Source organism: Tursiops truncatus, chromosome 3 (assembly GCF_011762595.2).
Source record: "Tursiops truncatus isolate mTurTru1 chromosome 3, mTurTru1.mat.Y, whole genome shotgun sequence".
Classification (NCBI taxonomy): Eukaryota; Metazoa; Chordata; class Mammalia; order Artiodactyla; family Delphinidae; genus Tursiops; species Tursiops truncatus.
Window position 1 is genome coordinate 58,030,527 of NC_047036.1, and position 19,737 is coordinate 58,050,263.

The 19,737-nt window shown below is 43.8% G+C and overlaps 2 long non-coding RNA genes across 2 annotated transcripts; both read right to left on the reverse strand.

Annotated features, from left to right (window-relative positions):
• Positions 1–3,950: 3,950 nt before the first annotated feature.
• Positions 3,951–10,289, reverse strand: LOC141278289 (uncharacterized). Its single transcript, XR_012330729.1, has 3 exons — positions 9,636–10,289; positions 8,424–8,613; positions 3,951–4,573 (listed from the first exon to the last, which is right to left on the reverse strand). It is a non-coding gene; the product is annotated as an uncharacterized lncRNA (long non-coding RNA).
• Positions 10,290–11,493: 1,204 nt separating this feature from the next.
• On the reverse strand, positions 11,494–18,938 carry LOC117311916 (uncharacterized). Its single transcript, XR_004526130.2, has 3 exons — positions 18,832–18,938; positions 13,271–13,314; positions 11,494–11,959 (listed from the first exon to the last, which is right to left on the reverse strand). It is a non-coding gene; the product is annotated as an uncharacterized lncRNA (long non-coding RNA).
• Positions 18,939–19,737: the final 799 nt, after the last annotated feature.

Below are 19,737 nucleotides of genomic sequence, written 5' to 3' on the forward strand. Positions count from 1 at the left end.
ATAGAGAATATTGTCAGTGTCCGGGGGGAACGAGCCTAATGGCCTTGAGAAAATAGGCCATGATAGTGCTGGCATCTACTGGAACTGCCTCTGTGCCAGATACTTTATATACATGGTCTCTAATGCTTCCAATGGCACTATAAGGTTGGTGTGTCTATCTCAATTTTGCAGATAAAGAAACAGATTCATATGGGACGAGTAACTTGTCCAAAGTCACACAGTCATTTATGAGGTAAGTTCCTGTCATAGATTGAGATCTCCAGAAGCAGTGAGAAGATGCAGGTGAAAGTACTTTATTAGGAGAGATTCTTAGGCAAAGTGGTAATAGAGTAGAGAAGTGGGACCAGGAAGGAAAGTAGGCCAAGTAAAGGTGCGATGTCAAGGAAAGTAAGCCCTGAAGACAATATTAGTCTCAGAGTTGATCCAATCAGGGGCAAGAGAGCTGGGGTATTTATACCTCTGAACCAGTCAGTTCATTGGCCCCCCAGGGATTGCCCCCCAGGGAGATGTAAATTCCCAGCTATTCCCCACCCCCCACCCCCCCCACCCCCCCACTCTGCTGGCAAATTGTTCCATTAGTCTGAGGGAAAGCAAAGAGAAACAGGGATTGGCTGCTGGGAAGAAAGCAGACTGAGAGCCACGTGCCTGCAAATGGTGGGGACCCAGAGACGATGTGGTGCCCAGGCTTCTCCACTGGGACGTACCCCTGCCACAGACACAGTCATAAAGCTATAGGCCTTCTGCATCCCGGGACTGCCCAACTGGGCCTCGGCTGCAGCACTGTAGGGGACCAGGCAGGGTGCTGGCAGAGGAGGAGAGGGGAGTCGGGGAGTGCATTTATCTTATGTCACACAGTCATAAAGAGCCTCAATTTTAAACTTTTGCTGCTAGCAAATATAAAGTGAGAGAGCGGAAAGATATCATCATTTAATTTTAATTTCCCAGACCCAGGCTGTCTCTAAGGCACTATAAATTAATATTTTCTATATTTCCTATAATTATCTTGTAATTAGCAACTTTATATTATGTGACACTTCCTTCTGTGATGGGACATTTTTGTCTCTTTTTAGAATGTAATCAATAGATTATGAATAGAATGTAGCAATGATTTAAATCATGACAGTCATGACATTCTCATAAGTCACGACATCCTTCTAATAGTCATGATTATCAATGTTTAAAGTTACATTGTTTTGCTATAAAACTTTTGATATTTCACATCAGTCAGATATTTTTGTATCTTTTTTTTTTTTTCCGGATGCACAGGCCCAGCTGCCATGGCCCACGGGCCCAGCCGCTCCGCGGCACGTGGGATCCTCACGGACCGGGGCACGAACCCGTGTCCCCTGCATCGGCAGGCGGACTCTCAACCACTGCGCCACCAGGGAAGCCCCAGTCAGATATTTTTAAACTATACTTTTGTCATGTATAAAAATGAACAAAATGTGACATTTCATATTAAAAGCATCATTTTCTTGAACATAACTATAAAAAGAAAGTCACAATTCTTGTTAGCCTGTTTCGGCATTTTTATTTAATATATTGGAAACCTTGATATAAGAGGGAGGCTGAGCCTCTCAGACCCTGAATGAGCTGCCAGAGAAGCAGTGGTGACACACAGCAGTGGGGCAGCCACCTTCCTGGACAGAGAAAAAAAGCCACCAAGATGTCAGGCTCAGAAGAAGGATGTCCCCCGTGTATGCAAATGACCACCAACCATACACTCCTCAGGAGGCAGACTGGAAGTGCAGGAAGGTACCACTCACTCAGGAAATGAAATGATAAAGCATCCTAAAGACCCATGGGCCATAGGGGACAGTTCCAGATGAGGCCAAAGGCCTTTGAATCTGGAGGGGTTGAGCCGGCAACCTGAGCTGCTGGAGGTTGGAAGCCAGCACGGAGCCCATCCTGCAGCAGCCTGGGAACCTCCAGCTTGGGACGCCCCAGCAGCATGGCCAGGGCTGTGGGCCTCACTCTTCACGCCCACCTCATGGGGAGCTGCCTCAGTCCTCAGAGGCTGAGGGGGCCGGGCATTTTGAGGGGAATGCAAGCGTGCACTTGACATTGTTTATGGCAATGATCTGCAGACTTTTGCTGAATATCTGAACTGTCCAAAAAAGAATTTTTTAACACATCCCTAATATCGGCAGAACAAGATCTTTTGACCTAGATCTTTCTGACACGGGCTGGCAAGGTGGTGTATATGTTACGGGACACATAACACATTATCAGATTAACTTAACTTCAATTTTATCCAGCATGAGCCACTAGCCCCTGAGTGCCGAGCCGCATGCTAGGTGCTGGGATCCGAAGATGAACGATCCCTATTCCCTGCCCTCCGGAAGGTTATGGTCCAGTGGGGTAAACAGTCCATACATGTGAAGTAGAGGTGGGGGGCAGAGGGGTAGACCTAGAGGTTAACAATAGGTCACAGAGGACCCTCAGGCTAGAGGGAAGCCCAATTCGGCCAGCTTTATAAAGAGATCACATAGAATTATCATCTCAACCACCTAAGGTACTAAGGGAAATGGAAATTCCTAACTCTAAAGGAGAGACCTTCTTCTAAGGTACAGTAGAAACATACATTTAGACAAGAGGCAAAGGAGCTCTGGGTGGGAGCTCAAGGGTGAGAGACCTTGTTGAAGGAAGCAGAACTGTGTACCAGTCTCCATACAGACCCAGCGGAGGCAAACTCTGAGCCCTAGCCTCCGGTGGCTGAAAGCTGCTGTAAAGCTCGAGGGGCTGGGAGGCCGACACGGGGGCCGGCGTGCATCCTTGTCCCTTGTATGTGAGCTCTGCCCTCGGATCTCAGAAGAGAACCTTCAGAACAGAGTAAATCACCAACTCTTTTCCCTTCTTGGTGAACTGATCTTCTATAAGGTTTCTTCGTCCTTCCACCCCACCCCACAACTCCTGCCCTCTCCATTCCCCTCACCCAAAGCTTGGAGTCCCCTGCCTGTACCCATCTCAGCCTCCTCCCCAATCCCCGCCTGACACGGAAACATTAGAAAAGCAGCAGAAGCAGCAGCGGCAAAGATGGCAGAAGCCCCACCAGGAGAGGGGAGAGTGCTTCCAGTTTACTCTGGTGGTCCACTTTATTGGTCCCATCACTTCTCCTCTGGGAATGCAGGACCTCAAATGTTAGTGACTCACCCAGCAGGCTTGGTATTGCTCAGCTGCGAAGAGCTGGCAAGCAGTTCCAGTTCATTGCAGCTCTATTTACAGTAGCCAGGACGTGGAGGCAACCTCAGTGTCCACCGACAGATGAATGGATAAAGAAGATGTGGCACATATACATATAATGAGACATACCACAGTGTTCACTGCAGCTCTATTTACAATAGCAGGACATGGAAGCAACCTAAGTGTCCACCGACAGATGAATGGATAAAGAAGACGTGGCACATATATACGATGGAATATTACTCAGCCATAAAAAGAAACAAAATTGAGTTATTTGTAGCGAGGTGGATGGACCTAGAGACTGTTCTAGAGTGAAGTAAGTCAGAAAGAGAAAAATAAATACCGTATGCTAAAACATATATATGGAACCTAAAAAAAAAAAAAAGGGGTTCTGAAGAACCTAGGGGCAGGACAGGAATAAAGACACAGACCTACTAGAGAATGGACTTGAGAACACAGGGAGGGGGAAGGGTAAGCTGGGAGGAAGTAAGAGAGTGGCATGGACATATATACACTACCAAATGTAAAATCGATAGCTAGTGGGAAGCAGCCGCATGGCACAGGGAGGTCAGCTCGGTGCTTTGTGACCACCTAGAGGGGTGGGATAGGGAAGGTGGGAGGGAGACGCAAGAGGGAGGAGATATGGGGATATATGTATATGTACAGCTGATTCACTTTGTTATAAAGCAGAAACTAACACACCGTTGTAAAGCAATTATACTCCAATAAAGATGTTAAATAATTTTAAAAAAACAGGAAGCTGTACTTTTACTCATTTTATTTTTCAAAATCCTCTCTCATTCAGATTGTCCTCTCAATTCCTCTGAAATCGTGACCTTTATTGTCCTGTTAACATATTCGCCTCACAGACAGCAAAGTGCTGGCTATGGTCCTCCTCTGACTGTGGCGAGAGCAGTGATTCAAGGTTGCCCTGTGGATGAATGCTCTCAGAGTGGAGTTTCGTCAGTCATCTCGTCCGAATGGTTTGGGGTGTGAACGTATTCAGATTCCTGCTCCCCCATTCCCTCATGGGGGAGTAGGGGAAGGAGGGTGACTCTGATTCAATAAGTCCAGGCAGGTGCTTAGGAATTTATCTTTCTCCAAGTGTTCCTGGCAATTCTGCTACGTAGTCACACTGGGGACTCATCGCTCCAGAGCATATAATTAGCTTTTCTTCCCATTTCAGACATGAGCTGGTTTTCTTAAAACTTGTGGACTCTCAGACTCTCTGGAAGCCTTGTTTTCCCTCCGAAGGGAAGTGACACGTTGAGATGTCTCCCCCGCTCGGCTGCACACGTTCCACCTCCGCGTTCCTGTTCACAGCCAAGGACGGGGCTCATCGCCCAGCTGGTGGGCAAGTTCTGTCAGCCCGACAGCTCTGCAGTCAACTCTGTAAAAGTCATCATCAAATGTGCAGAAATGACCGTTTGGAGTCGCTATCCTGTTTCTCTGCGACGTGACACTCGTCCAAAGGGATCATGTGTGGAGGAAACATGCCCCTTTGACAGAGGTGTTATTTCAGTGGGTATCCTCTTTCAAAGCGTTCCCCCTTTATCTGCACTATCAAATTGTTCCTGGTTCCATAAAAGCAGGGCAGCTATTGTGATGGAAATGTATATACACTGCGTAAATGCTGAGCTTGTTTGTTGTTTGAAAGAAGCTGCTGGAAACTGACTAGATCAGGTGTGTCCTGGGCCTTCATCCAGGCGGCCAATTCAAAGGCTCGTCCTGAAGAGAATCCCTCCTCCCTCTTCCTTATTCAGGTTACAAAGGCCACCGAGGAGGAAGCCTGAGCCTAGAACCAGCTGAGCACAGAGCGAGTCTTCTCCTCACCCTCTCAGAGTCCTGAGCGGGTGGTGCTTGGTGGTGAGGGCCTGGGTTTGGGGGCAATAATCTCCCTCTTCATCACCTGGGAAAACTCACGGATCCTTTTTCAAGTACAGCAACACTTTTTTGGTATTTACTTTTCCCACCCCATAGGTGGACTTCTGCTACCGTGTACCAGATTTCATAAGAGATTAAGAACTACTCCTGACACACTCCAGAGTGAATACCTAAGGTCTGGTCTGTGGGCAGCAACCCATGAGTCATTCTTGATTGAGAAAGTTTCTGAGTGGGCACCACAGGAGGAGAGAAAAGAGAGTACTTCTAAATTTGGCAAGGGCTTAAAGTCACAGTGGGACTAGAAGTGTAAATGCCTGAAGCACAAGTCTTACAAACATATTAAAGACAATCATAAACACAATCACAGCTTCAAGGGATTCTTAACTAATGTGTCCCTGTTGCCAAAGCTTAAAATTAGATGTATTGACCCAAGTATAAACCACACTGCCCAGTATCTTGCCCAGAGCAAGGTGGAGACATCCATTTTTCTCATAAAATATGAGTGGGGGAAAAAAATAAATGAGAGGACTAGAAATTGGGAGATGAGTTCACATCCCAATTCCATCATCAGATGTGTTTCTGCCCGTGTACCTCAACCCCACATGTATTTCTGAATGAATGGTAACAGTGAACGAAGGCAGATCAGAAGGGAGTTTAGGGATAACTTCACCAAGTCCCACGTTTGATAGATAAAGAAGCCAACCGTTCCAGGAGTTAACTGTTATGACCAAGGGAACCCAGCAATATTGAACATAGCCTGGGCCAAATCCCATGCTTTCTGACTTCTAATCAGTGCTCTTTCCCATGGTGGCCTCAGTTTTATCACTCAGCACTTGAGGACATTAATGCTTATCCTACCTACCTCATAAAAGTCTTAGAAAAATCAACTGAGATAATATGTGGGTTGGATTGAATTATCTCTAAGGTAAGGTGGTATTTAAAGACCATATATTGGTTCTTTTCCTGTTTTCCTTATCATAATGAATGGCCCCACCACCCATTCTGTTACACAAGATAAAAGCCTTGATACTTCCCTTTCTCATGCCCTCAAATCCAATCCATCACTATATTCTATTGAATTTCCTTTAAAGGCATCTTGAGTCTGTCTACATTTTACCATGTCTGATTCACCATCCTTGTCTAGCTACCACCATCTCTCACTTGGACCACTGCAGCAGCCTCTTAATTGGTCTTCCTTCATCTACTCTTACCCCCTTAAATGAATTTTCAACACAGAGGCCAGAGGGATCTTTAAAAATTCAATCATGGTCATGCCCATTCCTGCTTAAAACCCTTCAATGACTTCCATTGCTTTTTAAAGAAAATCCTTGACCCAGTTATATAGCATCTTAAAACAAAATAAAATACTTAATAATAAATTTAACAAAAGTACAAAACTTATACTCTGAAAACTACACATTACTGAAAGAAATTAAAGAACTAAATAAATGGAAAGACATCACACGTTGAAGGACCTGAAAACTTAATATCATTAAAATGGCAATACTCCCCAAATCAATCTACAAATTCAAGGCAGCCTCTATCAAAATCCCAGCTGGCTTCTGTGCAGAAATTGACAAGCCAGTCTTAAAATTCACATGGAAATTCAAGGGACTCAGAATAGCCAAAACAATCTTGAAAAAGAAGAACAAAGTGGAAAGACTCATACTTTCTGATTCTGAAACTCACTACAAAGCTACAAAACAGTGTGGTTATGGCATAAAGATAGACATACTCATCAGTGGGACAGAATTGAGAGTCAAGAAATAACACCTTCACATTTACAGTCAATTATCTTTTGACAAGAGTGCCAAGATGATTCACTGGGAAAAGAACAGTCTTTTCAACAAATATTGCTGAGAAAACTGGATATTCGTATGCAAAAGAATGATGTTAAATCCCCTTCCTCATACCATACACAAAAAATTAACTCAAAATGGATCACAGACCTAAATTTAAAAGCTAAAACTATAAAACTCTTAGAAGGAAATATTGGAGAAGATCTCTGTGACCTTGGGTTAGGCAAAGCCTTCTTAGATATGATATCAAAAGCACCAGTGGCAAAAAGAAAAATTAGATAAATTGTACTACATCAAAATTTAAGACTTTTGTGCTTCAAGAGATACCATCATGAAAATTAAGAGAACTCCACTGAATGGGAGAAAATATTTGCAAATCATATATTTAATAATGGGCTTGTGTCTAGAATATATTAAAACCTCTTATAATTCACTAATAAAAATACAAATAACCCAATTTTAAAATGGGTTATGAGTAAGGATCAGTCCAGGCAAAGTATAAATAAGTCATCAAACTATGAGATTCCTGGAATAAAAATGCTCTAGGAATTCAGAGAAAGGAACAACCCATGCAGGCTGGAGGAACAGAGTTTGAGCTCTGTCCTTTGGGGGATTATTAAAAACATGATCTCCAAGTTTTAGGACCTGTGTGTCCAGTAAAAATAACAACCAGTGAGTAAGGTTTGAAGAGAGAATGATCTGGAATTCTGGACACAGGCATCTGTTGGAGGAATAGTTCCTACGGAGGCCTTAGGGGCAGCACAGAGCAAGGAACACAGGGAGACTAGGAGACAGAGAGAGAAGGTTGCAGAAGCCAGATGGATTAGGGCGTTTAGGTCAATATACTGGCTTTTTTTTTTTTTTCACTCTAAGTGAGATGGGGAGTCAGTAGATGATTCCAGAGTGCAGTGCTCTGGCTTCAGTCGACGTCAAGGGCAGAAGCAAGGGTATCACTTAGGAGATTATATACAATAACTCAGCTGAGAGATAATGATGACTTGGATCAGAGAATAATAGTGGAAGTGGTGAGAAGTGGTCAGATTTCAGAACAGTTTGGAGGTACAGCCCAATGTATCAATAGATACCCCAGAGGAGATGGCCAAAGTAGGCCGATTTTCAAGGATTGTGACCAGCATTTGAAAATGCCTCCAGGGCAGGATTTTTCAGAGCTTGGGCAGTGGGAGTTTGGGAAGGATTACCTCCTGTGACTCCAGCCATAACCCCACAGCAATTCCCAGAAGACACCAGGAGAGGCCATGTCAGACCATCTTCATTTCATCCCCAGGCTGTTCATTATGGTCCTTTTGGCTTTCTCTTTATCTGATCTGTCCAAGCTATGCACAGACAAGCACCCATCCTAAGGCTATTCCTTACCCTTTACATGGTCATCCTATCTAACATGGTAAAGAGATTAGTATACACAGTAATTTGCTTCATGATTTAAGATGCTGAACTACTCTTAGATTGAAGAGCAAACTGTTTAACTGTGGGAGAGTTATCAAGGGCCAGATCCAGAAAGCCCACTACCAACTCAGCTGGGTTTTAAAAAACACCTACTGGGGCTTCCTTGGTGGTGCAGTTGTTGAGAGTCCACCTGCCGATGCAGGGGACACGGGTTCATGCCCTGGTCCGGGAAGATCCCACATGCCGCGGAGCGGCTGGGCCCGTGAGCCATGGCCGCTGAGCCTGCGCGTCCGGAGCCTGTGCTCTGCAATGGGAGAGGCCACAACAGTGAGAGGCCCACGTACTGCAAAAAAACAAAACAAAACAAAAAAAACATCTATTGTTTTATAATAAGTACCTTCGGAACTTTAAAATCACACTGCATTTTCACTTCTTATAGCTCATAAACCATGTTCCATGCATCAACCCAGATCCAAAGGTTGGCCTGATAAACCCAGATGCTAAGTTTTTTCCAAGAGAAAGGAACAAACATTTGCAGATTCTTTTATGATACCTTATTAATCTTCCTTTTGAGAAGAAAGCTCAGATTCAGAGAGGTCAACTAACATGCCAAAGGTTACACAGCAAAGAAGTGGCAGAATCGGGAATAATAGAATCAGTAGCTCTGCTCCATCACACATCCCAGATCTGTACAGCATTCCTCCGCTCTTCAGAACCCATCAGCCCTTTAGCTCTCCTGGTGTAGTCAAAGGAGGTCCCTCTGGAGCAATCACATGTGGATTCAGGAAAAGCAAGTTCCTCCTAAACCCTTTGGGATATGAGACATGTGACCCCAAAGAATGAGTCATGACTTGCCTTTATTTTTTGGTCCTTCTTGGATTTTAAATATTTGAGATGTTTTGGTCCACAACTTCAAACTTCCTAGAGCAGGGCATGTGGAGCCTGGCACAATCTTCAGCAGCAAAGACATGATCGACTACAGATTTCCATTTCCAACAAACAAACTTGTGCTTCACAATAAGGCACAGTCTTGTTGGGGCAGGGGGAGGGGGAGGGGGTTCTGATTTCATCCCCATTTTACAGATGGGGAAAATGAGATTCAGAGAGGTTAATTCACCCCAAACTCACACAACTAGTAATAATAGCAGGGCCTTTGCTTTGTGCAACAGCACAGGATTATTCCCATTGCTTCTATGAATAACAAATAGTGTGCTTATCTAGAGCTTACTGTGAAGGAGACTTATGTTGAGTTAACCCAGCCCTCACAAAAACCCCATGAGCGGGGTGCTAGTCTTATCATCCCCATTTTACACAAGAGGAGACTGAGGCATAGTGGTATTAAGTAGCTTGTTCAAGGTCACAGACCTGGTAGGAGGCAGCTTCAGGATTCACATCCAGACAGCCTGGGTCCACCGACCATATGCCATTAACCGCTCCGTCATGATCCTCTCTCTGCCTCTCCTGGCAGTGCCAGATTCGGACAAGATCATCTGAGTCTAAGTCCTGGGCTCCCTCATGTCTCTTTGGGCCAGTGCAAAGCCCGGGCTCCAGTCCAAGGGGATGAGCACACAAAGGGAGGAGAAAGTATGTTGGGTGAATGCAATCTGCAACAGGTGCACAGCTCTACAATGAGGCAGAACTGGTTCCCCAGCCCGATGACTCTGCAGGAAACTAATGTTATAGCAGGAAACTAATGTTATACAAATACAGACCCAGCTGAGTGATGCCTGGGAGACTCCTGCTCTCTGTCTCTTTGTCTCTCCTTCTCTCTCACACACTCACACACACTCACACTCACCTGCTGCGTATTAAAATTTCCTCCATCACCTACCTTTACAAGTGGCCCTGCCAGTGGAGGAAGCAAAAAGCAAAGATCTGTAGATGTGGTTGGTTTGCAGCTGCCAAAGGGACAGGTTGGTTGGCAAGCACTGAATAGAGTGCACACTCTGTGGGGTCCTGGCATTGTCCAAAGCCGGGCAACAGGGCGTTTTCTCCAGAGGGGTGTGAGGGTGAGTGTGTGTGTGCATGTGCGTGCGGGGCTCACAGCAGGGACTATGGCACCAGAGTAGTGAGTAACACATAAGGAAATGGATCCACACATATCACAGGCAAGAAATATGTGCACAGTGATTAGGAAAACACAGTCATTCTGACGTGGGGACAGAGATTGCGGTTCTCTTTCATGTGGAGCAAAAAAACCCTTAAACTTATGTTGACTGTGTCTGAGAAAGCCCCAGCCACAGGGACACAGGTGAGTGTGACCAAAGCAGGAAGTGCTATACTTCTAGCTGCAGAGCTGCATCTACACCCTGATGATAATTGAAGGACCTCAGTTATTAGCTGGCACCCGCCCCCTCGGACTGCTGCCCCCTCGGGTGCCCCTGTGTCCACACAAAGCCTGATGAATCCTATGGGGCAACTCACTTGGAAAGATCCCAAGGCTTCCTTAAAGAGCCAGGGAGACCTTCCATTCTGGACCATCTGTCCCGGCACAGAAATGCTGGGGCAGTGGGAAGTGGTCCTAGGAATGGCTACTGGTTAGGAAAAAAGAACAAAAGAAACACAGAAGGAAGAGGAAATGAGCATTAAAAAACACCTCCCAAAATGCAAACCTCGCACAGTGCTTCTGACCCAAGTGTCCCAGTCACACACTGTTTTTACTGATTTGCGTTACAGCAGGAGGCAGGGTGGGAGTTCTAAGAATGGGACATTAGTATCCCCCGTGAGGAGAGAACTGGTAAAGAATATACTTAGCTATAAGCATTTTTGATCTCCTCCCAACCCCTCCCCACTCCCCACTCTAAACAGAAGAAATTCATGAATCTCACACTGGGCTGCTGTTACCTGCCTGGGACTGTTCACAGAGTTAATGGAGTTTTAAGGGGGCAGAATGAGATAAAACTGGAGTATAATGAGAAGCTGAGATTCCCATTGGACAGGACAGAAAGGGACTGAAGGAGAAATGGACAGGTCTGCTAAGGAGCTAAGGAGCGGGGAGGGGGAGGAAGGAGGGTGGGAATCACACTCCAGAAGCTGAGTTCAGGAGTCTGCATGTAGTGAGTGGAAGGGAGGAAGGGCAGGACTTTGGAAGCAGGAAGGGGAGGTGGGACTTGAGAGTGGAGTGGGGAGGGAGACCCAGAGAGAAATTATGCTCTGGTGATGAATTGAATATCCTTCTCATAGTTTTTTGTTTGTTTGATTTGTTTCATTGTTTAAAACCTCAGTAAACAGTTAAATCCTTTTTCTTTTTTAAAAAATTTATTTCATTTATCTTTGGCTGCATTGGGTCTTCATTACTGCGAGCAGGCTTTCTCTAGTTGCGGTGAGTGGGGGCTACTCTTCCTTGCGGTGCGCGGGCTTCTCATTGCGGTGGCTTCTCTTGTTGTGGAGCATGGCCTCTAGGCGCACGGGCTTCAGTAGTTGTGGCACACGGGTTCAGTAGTTGTGGCTCGCGGGCTTAGTTGCTCCGCAGCATGTGGGGTCTTCCTGGACCAGGGCTCGAACCCGTGTCCCCTGCATTGGCAGGAGATTCTTACCACTGTGCCACCAGGGAAGTACTTAAATCATGTTTCAATTAATTTGCAGATTGGGTGGATGTCTTCAAATGAGGGAGTGAGTTCAGATGAGTGACAAGGTAATTTTGTTAAGGTTTCATTCCGTTTCAAACTCCATGGGCTTCCTTGGGGTGTCTGGATAGAGAGGGAGCAGGGTAAGGCTAGCAGACAGAGTCTGGGTCCTCCTCTATCTCAGCCAGAATCACTACACTCCATTTTTTAAAAATCAATTTCATCAATAACAATGATTTAGTCTGTGTCCCTCACCCTATCGAGAGATAAACTGAGCCCTGGAGGTTGTGATTCACCCAAGCTCGAGCTGCTTAGTTCTCGAGCCAGCACCAGCCCTAGGTACACGTTTCTGCCTCTGGACACACAAATATTTCCGATCCATCCTGTGCTCTGCTCCCTATCTGGGAGTGGGCAGTTTAGGCTTTCACTGGGAATGTGAGGAAAAAAAATTAAAACCTAGAGTAAAACTATTCCACAACTACTACCTCTAATATATACAAATGCCACCATACAAAATGGAACACCCGCTACTAGAAAGAAAAAGTGCACCAAAATCCAGCACACTTAATTTTACTCCCAGAGCAATAAAATCTGAGTCTATATATTTGTTTACTTAATTCTAAACTCAACCGTGATCTTCTTCAGACAATTCCCTACTTAGTCCAGTGACAACCTGGAAGTAAATGGCATCTTTCCTTGACTCCCTGGCGGAGAGCTCAGCTTTACAACCAGCCCCAGCCGCTCCTTAAAGACACCTGCTCTTTCCTTCCTAACGTCTCAGATCCAGCAGCTGCTATCAACCAAATGCCATGGAAGCTCCTTTCCTTATTTAATAAAAACAGAGAGTTATGACTCTGAGAGGTGACCTGACCAGCCCCAGGCTTATTAATCTCTGACTCCTTTTTCTCACCTGTTCTCTTCTTTTTATGGAAAGGTATGTGCTGAGGCGTCTCTGCTCCCCAGCTGTTTCTAATTATCTTCAAAGACTCACTCAGAGTCAATGATTCAGTGCGGCTCAGGAATCTGATTTTGTGAAAAGGTGAGCCTGTTTGGAAACACCACCAGCCTATGCTAAACAAAACTGCAGCATTTAACGTTAATTAAAAGTTAAGGAGAAGCAACAATGAGACAGCTTTCTTCACACTAAAAAAATCCAAAATATGCAGGCAACTCAAACCAAATCTGAAATGTATTAATTTCAACCAATATCAATCAGTAGGTTGAAAGAATTATGTCCAATTTAAAAATGCCCATTTGACCAATCTAAAAAGATCAGGTTTGACTCTCATCTTTGGGCACCTTGTACCTTACTTTCCCTCCTAGCACCATGGCTGGGGGTAGCCTTTTTCTCTTTACATTCTTCGTGGGCCAATCTAACCCCCTACCCCACATCCTGTGCCGGGGACTGGAGGTTCCCATGTGATTCTGACTCACCTGCACTAAGGTCGCAATCCAGGAGGGAAATAGAGCCATGGCACCTAAACAGAAGAGAAATACAATCACGGCATATTGAAGTGTGCTGAACTGTGACAGCAAAGGTGAGGAAGTAATTTATTCTCCTTAGAGGCATTGTGAAGATTCTCTGCCCTCCTTAGAGGACTGGGTTTTCTATGAGTGGTAGGATTCTCTGGGGACTTGGGGCAGAAGGAACAACATGTATAAAGACATAAGCTTATGAGAACACAGGATCCAGCTCAGAGCAGGCTGAGATTCTCTTCTGCTGCAGCAACACTGGGCAGGTGTTGGGTAATCAAGGGAGGTGAAAATGGAAAGGAAGATGAAAATAGTATTTGCCACATTTAGAAGATATGACTTTTTTCTGTATGGATCGTTTTTAAATATATGCATTTATCCTTTCTTTCCAAATTACAAAAGTAATACATACTCAGTGTAAAACTTGAAGAATTTTTAAATGGTGGGAAGAATCACCCATAGTTCTAGATCTCCAATGAGGACAGCTGTTAACATTTTCACTCAGTATTTCAGATACACACACAGTCAAGGGACCAGATGTACAGATGGCCTTGTAACTTGTTCTTTTCATTTAACCACATACTGTAAACATTTTTCACTTTCCCTTATGGGATATTAGACCATTTGTAATTTCGCCTTGTTTTCATGACGCTATGAGGAGCATGCAGGTACAATTCTGTTGGTTTAGTTGCTCATTTATTGCCATAATTTAAAATCACAATTTATGACTCAAAGTGAATACACGTTTTAAGGCCTTATGTATTTATTGCAAAATAGTTCTTGAGAAAGGCTGCACCAATAACTTCATGTGAGGAATTAAATGAGGAAATTTCCTCCTCTTCTTGCATTATGGGTTCTTGCAATTTTTATAATTGTTGTCAATTTGTTGGCCCAAACGAATACATCATCAACATTTAACTTGCTTTTGATTACTACAAGGGTACATTTTTTTTTTTTAATGTTCATTGACCTTTTGATTTTTCTTCTTTTGTGAAATGCCTATTCCTATTCTTGGACTATTTTTCTATTAGGAGATGTCTTTTTCTGATTTATAAAAGCTTCTCATACATTAATGATAGAAACTTTGTTGCAAATGCTTTTTCCAATTTGTCAATTCTTTGTAATTTTGTGTATGGTCATTTTAGACCTAAGCAAGCTTTTACATTTCTACATAAGCAGAACCATTAATCTTTTCTTTTACGCTTAAAAGGGCCATTCCCCTTCTGAGATCAGATGACTATTTGCCTTCATATTCTTCTATTTAAGAATTTAACACATTATCAATTTACTTGATGTATAAGGTGAGATGAGAATCTAATTTACCGCTGTAGTAGGCTGACTAATGGCCACCCAAAGAGATGAGGTCCTAATCCCTGGAACATGTGCTCCCGTGTAAGTAAAAAGGATCTTGATGATTGAGATTAATTTAAGGATTTTGACATGGAGAGATTATTCTAGATTAACTGGATGGTCCCTAAATCCAATCACAAGTGTCCTTATGAGAGAGAGACAGAGGGAGATTTGACACACAGAGACCAGGAGAAGGTGATGGCAGACGAAGGCAGGGTGTGGGGTGATGCAGCCACAAGACAAGGAACGCCAACAGCCACCAGAAACTTGGAGAGGCAGGGAACAGAGTCTCCCCTAACGCCTCCAGAGGGAGGGAGGCCCTGACAACACCTTGCTTGCGACTCAATAAAACTGATGTCCAACTTCTGGCTTTCAAATCTGAGAGAAAAAATTTCTGTTGTTCTAAGACACCAACTTTGTGGTAATTAATTATAGCAGCCCTAGGAAACTAACACAACACCCCACCAAATAGTTTTCCTAAAACAATATCATTTTCTCACTTGTCTGAAATGTCATCTCTATCACATATAAAATATTTTCATCTATGTATATGTTTGGGTTTTATTCTTTCTATTCATTAGTCTACTCTTACGTTGGTAAACACTTTTAAATATCACGTCTTTTAAATTTCATATCAGGCAATACAAGTATCCCTTTACTAACAAATTAGTCTTTCAGGTAATAGAATTAAGAATAACGTTTCAAGTTCCTTAAAAAATTTCATTTAAGATTAAATGCATTAAATTCACAGATTAATTTGGAAATTGCCTTTTTAAAATATTGTTCCCATCCCCATTCTCTTGTTATAAAAATCTTGTTTTATGTCCTACAATAACTCCCCAAATTTCCTTCCTATAGTTCTTGTACATTTCTTAAGTTTCTACTTAGTTTTTCTGTCCTTCCTCCCTCCATCCCTCCCTTCCCATCCTCCTTCCCTTCACACTCCCTCTCCATCCCTTCCTGGCTTCCTCCTTCCTTTTTCCTTTTTTTCCCCTTTCTTCTGTTGCTGCTTATATAATGTTCTTAAACAGAAAAGTGACATGTGATTTCTTCTTTGGCAGTTAATTTAAATGTCTAACTTTGTTTTGTTATTCTCTTTGGCTAATACTGTGACTTAGGTTCTAACAGATGCCTTGTGGGTGGCAAGAGGCGGTGCAAGTGATGATGTCTGTGTTATGCTGGGGCAGTGGGGCGTGCAGTGTGCAGGCCACAGCAGCGCCTGTTCCGTTTCAATTAGCTCCCCACAATGAAGGGATCATTCTCCACATATTTGAAAATTGGGTACGACAGGGCCTTATGACTTCTTAAAAAAAGGAAAATATGCCTCCAAGGGCCATAGTTAGAAGCTCTCCTATAAAGACCTTAAATTCTCATTGATTGTTGTCAGCCCTTTGTTTTAGATATGCATCCACAGAGTTCTGAACCTCAATCTGGCCCCAATCACGTTTGTATCTGCATAACGCTTTGGCTTCCCAAAACCCTGGGTGTGAGGGTGAGGAAGGCTTTCGAAGGAGAAGAGTTACAGCCTACTATTCAGGTCTGAGAAGTAGCCCTCTCATCACATCTTCCAGACCAAGACAGTTGTAAGATAGAGCTTCGTGAAGACTTGCTCTGCAAAAAGAGCGAGAAGGGGAAGATAGGATTCCATTTTTACCAGGGAGAGAAATGAGAAGGAAAAAAAACACAATCTCCACTTCATTTTCAACACCTAACGGAATAGAAAATGCTGGGCAGACAAGCTGAGGCAGTGGTTTCCAGCCTGGGGAATAAAACGAAGCAGATGTTTTAACGGCACCTTATGTGAAGCACCACATTAATAATCACTAAAGATTAATTAATGATGCTGATAATGACTGGCGTATTATTTTTATTAAAGTACAAGAGCAATCTGTAAAAAAAAAAAAAAAGATATCACCTTCTTAGCTAGGCAGACATTTTATATTCTTTAACTCATCAACGTTCTGCCAAGGAAAAGGGAGCACTCTGCCAGGATTTACACTGAAAAAAAAAGTCCTCGGACAAGTTTATATAAAACCCAGGAAAAGTGATACGCAATAAATTAAATATACTGAAATAAGCAAAGCATGAATATTTAACCACTCGACTGCTTTCATCTAAAAGGGAGCCGTGAGACCAAAGCTCGCTCATACGGGATGGAAAGTTGAAGGCCTGGATGGCAGTGCCAGAAGCTGTCCTGCATCTTTCTTTATTTGGGAGACTGGCAAACAAAACATGGCACCAATGTGGAATCAAGCTGCGGGCCAGGCCAAACGTTTGCCAAGGGCTGACCGTGTCCCAGAATCTACATGGCTAGGGAACTTGGACACAGAGCATCCTGCACATCTAGCTGCTTGCACCATTCATCAGCATCACGTAAGAAGCCTGCAGGCACCAAGTGACCGGCCAGAATCATTTTGTTGGGGTCCTGGGATGGGGCCAGCTCCCCCTTACGGAGACCAGTTCCCCTGGGTCAAACCCCAAAGCAGGGGTAAGTGAACATACGTGGAAGCACTAACCAGCCAGTGGGCTGGATGCGTGAGGAAGAGCCTTGGGGTCAGAGATAGCATTTGAGGAAGGGCTCAGAAAGGCAAAATGAGATCCCACTGTCACACAGAGGGACATCTGTTCCAGCCTCAGCGAAAGGAGGCTCTGTATCCGCAGGAGGGTTATCCTCCCTCTCTGGCCCCAGTTTCCATCTCCGTTTGAAAGCCTGCCCTTTGATATTTATATAAAATCGATTCTACACCACCCCATTCTGTCCCCTGAGAAGTCCCAACATTGCTCCCCCATATTTCTGTGCACAAAGCTGGCACACAATTCTCTGCCCTCGTGGGTTTTACTATCTGGGAAGGAGAATGGATATAAGACACATAGCAGGGAAAAACCAAAGAGGACAGATGGACTGACTGGGTTGTGTTCTGAAGGAATATTCCACAGAGCTGCAGAGGGATGGCAAGAAGCAAAGAGGAGTGGGAGGCAGCACTGCAGACCATGGGGAGGGAGGCCGTTGCCTTACAGTCTGGCAAAAAGGTTTAGGACCTAATATTATAGGATATTTTCTACCTACCTGGCCCTGTACTGAGAACTTCACATGCACGCTTTTATTTAATCATCACACAGTTCTATGAGATGTGTTATTATCATCACCCCATTTTATGCATGAGAAAACAGAGAGGCAGGGAGCGTGCAAAAAGGAAACACATCGCCCAAGTGCCAGCCTGTACCAAAGCCCAGGCTCTCCGTATTCACGCTGCGCTGCTTTCTGATGCAGGGGTGCAGGGGTGGCGGCGCAGATGTCAGCCCAGCATTTGCAAATGTTCTGTGGTCCGTGTCTACGTGGTGTGCAGGACTGCAGGGCCAACGTTCTTTTGGGCTGTGCGAGGGCTGACATATATCTACCATAGACGTGCTTAAAATGCCAAAAGGTAATTGATTCTTGAAAACTAATATTATAGTCTGGCAGGTGGTGCCAGAAGACATAAACTAAAGCAACAGATTAAAGTACCTATAACGGCATCAGCAAGAACAGACTCTTCTCTTAGGATGAGCAGAACACAATAAAAATGCTTCGCGGTTCTATAGCCCTTTCCGCCCCATAGCTCGTTTCCCCAAACACTTATAACCCCCATATGTCTTCATTCTTTTGAACTGCCCCAGTGTTTCTTAGTAGCTTGTCATGTAATAGAAACATCTAGAAAATTGTTGTTTCCCCCCTCGATACTATCATTAGAGTCTTTCTTCTGTATTCACTTCATATTCAAGGAGAATGAAGCATAGAGAAATTGAGCGTGTCCTGAATGTGCACGAAGGGGACAGAAACAGGTGAGGAGCCTGAGGATCCAACCTGTCTCTTCTTTGAGAGTCAAGTCATCCCTTTGTGATCAAGAGGCAGAAAAATTCCAGGTTTCCTAGGAAGAGATTATTTACACAAACAGATTCTTATCAGCGCAACTAAAATGCTTTTCACACAATAATGAAAACTCTCAGGGGACATCCACGCAGGCAGCCTTTTTTCCCGGTGAGCTCTGTAAACGCAAAGGCAGGGGGATAAATGAGACAAGAAAAGCTTTCTTAAAGCGTTACTCACTGCTGGAAAAAGTACTGATTTTGTCGGAGCGTTATAAAAATAGCTCAGGTCAAATGTAATGTGAAATTTGACTTGAGTCCTGCACCTGTCAGCCCTCGGAGAGAAGATCTTCACTCCTAAGGCTTCCGTGTAAGCAGTTCCTCCTGGCTGGGCCTTCAGAACCATGGCCAGCCTTTCAATTCCAGGGTTGAGTCTTGTTGTTTGAACTCCCTCTGCCTCACATTATCTTCCTCCCCATCTGTCAGTGGTATGCCTTTCTGGGTGGAACTACAAGGTTCTGGGTTAAAATGTGACCAGCCACACTGTGGGCGTTTCTCACGCCAGTCAGAGTAAGCCAGGCCTGCCTCTTCTGTTACTACATGGTTTCCTGACTTGTAGTTAGGCCCATTCAGCTAAGATAATAGGCAGTTATTACACTGTGTTCAGATACTAACTCCATTGGTGTGTGTGTTTAACCATATCTGGATTGTGTTTATGAAAGGTGAGGGAATCTTGCCTTCTTTTTTTCCCTTTGGAAAATAATTTAGTGGTGAAGGAGGATTTTACTTTATATAATTATATTCATATTATACAATATATAGAATTATATACATTATATATTTGTTATTTATACTATTTATTTATAATTACCATATCACTAGAGTTTTTACAACTAGAATATAACCATGTACTCTTGTGTCATTTAAAATACATTTTTTGAAGCTTGAATGTCACATTTACCTTCAGAATTTTAAAAAATAGTATGAATATGCTCATTTTAAAGAAACCTTTGGATACACCGATAAAAAGACTCAATTACAGACCATCCGTAATCATATCTTTTTGAGGTAACATCTGATAATTACTTGGACGTACAGCCTTTCATTTTTTTTTTTCTCCTGGACTATACACATACATGGAAATGTGGTAGTCTCCCTTTATCCAGGGTTTTGCTTTCCGTGGTCTCAGTTACCTTCAGTCAACTGGGGTCTGAAAATATTAAATGGAAAAT